Below are 3,821 nucleotides of genomic sequence, written 5' to 3' on the forward strand. Positions count from 1 at the left end.
CCGACTTTCCTTCCAGTTCTCTGCTGCCAATGACTGGAACACATTGCAAAAATCACTGTAGCTGGAGTCTTATATCTCCCTCTCTAACTTTCAGCATCAGCTGTCAAGCAGCTTACCGATCACTGTACCTGTACACAGCCAATCTGTAAATAGCACACCCAACTACCTCATCCCCATATTGTTACTTATCCTCTTGCTCTTTTGCACCCCAGTATCTTTACTTGCACGTCATCATCTGCACATCTATCACTCCAGTGTTAATGCTAAATTGTAATTATTTCGCCTCTATGGCCTATTTATTGCCTTACCTCCCTACTCTTCTACATTTGCACACACTGCACATAGATTTTTCTATTGTGTTATTGACTGTACGTTTGTTTATGTGTAACTCTTTGTTGTTGTTTTTGTCGCACTGCTTTGCTTTATCTTGGTCTGGTCACAGTTATAAATGAGAACTTGTTTTCAACTGGCCTACCTGGTTAAATAAAGTTTTTAAAAATATATATATTTTTTTAAATCACTGTTTCTGTCATATTATAGGTGGAAGTCAACCCCTCATTAGACATGGCTGAGTCGGACTTCCAGAACAACGTGATGAGATGTCGATGCAAATACGACGGACACAGAGCGTACATGTATGGATGTCACGCAGGTATGGGAAATTACATTTATCTGTCGTTAACACACATTCTCTCTCTCTCTCTCTCTCTCTCTCTCTCTCTCTCTCTCTCTCTCTCTCTCTCTCTCTCTCTCTCTCTCTCTCTATCCCATACCTCTCCTTTCTACAGTTCAAAAATACTGCTCTCTCTTCCTCTGGCAGAAGACTCTCTCTTTCATCTACTAACATCTCTTCTGACCTGTCTTCCTCTTTCTCAATCTCTCTCTCTTTCTTTCTCCTTATCGCTAACTGTATTTTGTTTCTTTTACCAGGTGATGCGTACAGTGCAGATATTGAGGACCTGTTTGAGCACCAAAGGCAGATCTCCAATAACTTTGTCTAGGCCCATCCAGGGCCCTGCGTTGGCCCAGGCTGGTGCCCAGAAAAGAGGGCTCAGAGCTAGGGCCAAAACTGCTCTGGCACTGGAGGTCTGGTGGGTAGTGGGACTCCTGCCCCACAACACTAGGGGACTCACAAAATGGTACCTGTGGTACAAAATGGTACCTACACTACCCAGAATAAACCACAACTATGAGAAGACCATCACCCTGACTACAGCTTGGTACAAAATGGTACCTACACTACCCAGAATAAACCACAACTATGAGAAGACCATCACCCTGACTACAGCTTTTGACCCCAACAGCCAATAGAAACTGAGAGCAGGACAGATGTCACCAGGGAAACCAAATGATTTCAGTTAACAATGGAGGGTTACAATGATATGGATTCAATCAACATTTAGGTATTTTGTTAGTTTATGAATGTGTACTACTAGTAATTTAGCTACTCAAAATTAGTACGAATTAATTAATTAATTTAAATTAAAGTTGAAATTATAATTCTACATCTAACATACCAACCTGGTCAAAGAGCATTTCGTATGATTATGTATGTAAATCCCTGATACTCCTTTTAGTATGATATGTTACATTTCGTATGGTATGTATCAATTTGTGGATGTCCATCACCAATTTCATATACTTTGTTCATATTATATGTTATGAATATTCTAAATTCAAAATAGGTTACGAATTTACAAAACACATGATATTTTATGAATTCTAGTAAAGTGGCTAGGTGGCTAATGTTAGCTAGCTGGCTAACGTTAGCTAGATGGCTAATGTTAGCTAGGCTAGGGCTTAGGGTTAGGGTTATGTTTAGGAGTTAGGTTAAAGGTTAGGGTTAGGGGAAGGGTTATCTAAAAAGGTTAAGGTTAGGGTTATGATTAGGGTTATCTAACATGCTAAGTAGTAGCAAAGTAGCTATAAGGTAGTAAGTAGTTAAAAAGTTGCTAATTAGCTAAAATAGTAAACTTGACTGTGATGAGATTCTAACTCGCAAACTTTGGGTTGCTAGACGTTTGCGTTAAATGCCTACTGATCCACCCTGACCAACCACCCCTACGCCCACCCTTCCACCCCAACCAACCACCCTACTTTCGTTTTTTGCCTTAAGTAACCATCTGTCTTATGTAACCATACCAAACGTAACATATCATACTAATTTGAATGTCCCGGATTGAAGTTTAGTATGTTAAGTCTAGTCTATGAGAACAGGCTGAAGATATGGATCATCCCGTATGCCCATGTCCCAGGAAAGGGGAAAGAATGACTGAAAGAGTTCTGTATTATCTGTTTGACTGATGGTCTGTCTAGACAGTGTCTCCTACAATATCGGTGCTGTTTGATCAAATCTCAACCTCCCAGTAGACTTTAGCGGTCTGCAGTTTTTTCCTCCATAACCAGGGATGAAATAAAACCAGGAGTGTCCTTGACTGGACCTCAAGCCCCGAGTTTGAATACATAGTTGGGTTTGAACATTTATCTTAGTTTTTACAATTTAATGAGTTGTTTTACTTTGTGCAGGTATTGCCATATTCTAAAAATAATGACGATATACTGTAACTACAGTAGATCTGATACAACAAAACAAATATAGTTTATTTAGTTAACATTTGTCTTTTCTTCGGTTTTAAAATTACTATAACATGAGGTCAAATAATTTTCATGGGATGATGCACTTTATCTATTGAACTAATATCAGTATTTAGAATTTTGACCAAGTCCCCCCTCCATAGTTTAATATACCATACCAGTCATAAAATGCACAGTTACCATATTAGGACAGCCTAGTCCTTCTGTGACTGAGGCTGTCCTAATATGTACCCTGTAATGTTTGCTTTTGTGACGTTATCTCTTGATACCTGCCAGRAAAATGTTACTTTTGATGCAGTTTACTGTCTGATTTGCTGTAGTAACTGAATTCCAATGCCTTTGGTGCTCATTTTGTCATAACATGTAATGTTTCGTATATACTGCAGTTAATTTATTCAAGGCTACCATTTGCAATACTTTTTATATTGATTAAACATATAAAACAAACACATTTTCCCCCATTACAGTAAGTCACTAGCTAGGGTATGCACTAGAAAAAAGGTCTACCTAGAACCACGGTTTATTTGGCTGTTCCTGTAGCTTGGTTAACCCTTTTTGGTTCCAGATATAACTCTGTTTTGTTTCAGAAATAAAAAAAAATTGGTTCCAGGTCGAAAATATTTTCTTACAGTTTAACTTCAAAGGGTTGAGATGAACCTTAGCAATTCATATACCTTTCACAAAATGGCCGGCAGAGATAGCTTTGTGCCATCCACCCCAGTGCAGTTCTCCAGTTCTCCTGGCAGCCAGGCAGGGAGTGTATGAAAAAAACTTTAATTAGCTGTGTTTGGGTTAGAGTTAGGGTAAGCATGGGGCGTGCACAGAGAAACACAGCAACTGTGAGCTCTGCTGTCACCAGCTATAGGCATGGGTGGGAAAGACACACGAGAAAGAGAGAGGGAGAGAAAGAGAGGGTGKGGGTAGAGAGAAAGATATGGAGAACAATGCCTTCACATTGGCAGGGAGAAAGAAAAAGAGAAATAGAAAGAGGATAAGCCTTGATGTGGGCAACATATCCACCCTGGCCACTGCTGCGGCGGCCGCAAGGGCTGGCATACAGAGACCGCAGGGCTGGCATACAGAGACCGCGGGCTGGGCATACTGAACCGCAGGCTGGCAATACTGAGACCGCAGGGCTGGCTACAGAGACCGCAGGGCTGCATACTGAGACCGAGGCTGGCATACTGAGACCGCAGGGCTGGCATACAGAGACCGCAGGGCTGGCA

The 3,821-nt window shown here is 40.8% G+C and overlaps 1 long non-coding RNA gene across 1 annotated transcript; it reads left to right on the plus strand.

The window, feature by feature from the left end:
* The first annotated feature begins 536 nt into the window (after positions 1-536).
* Positions 537-3,046, plus strand: LOC139025547 (uncharacterized). The gene is made up of 2 exons (XR_011477139.1): positions 537-652; positions 931-3,046. It is a non-coding gene; the product is annotated as an uncharacterized lncRNA (long non-coding RNA).
* The last annotated feature ends 775 nt before the right edge of the window (positions 3,047-3,821 follow it).

The sequence above is a fragment of the Salvelinus sp. IW2-2015 genome, unplaced genomic scaffold (assembly GCF_002910315.2).
Source record: "Salvelinus sp. IW2-2015 unplaced genomic scaffold, ASM291031v2 Un_scaffold2829, whole genome shotgun sequence".
In the NCBI taxonomy this organism is placed as follows: Eukaryota; Metazoa; Chordata; class Actinopteri; order Salmoniformes; family Salmonidae; genus Salvelinus; species Salvelinus sp. IW2-2015.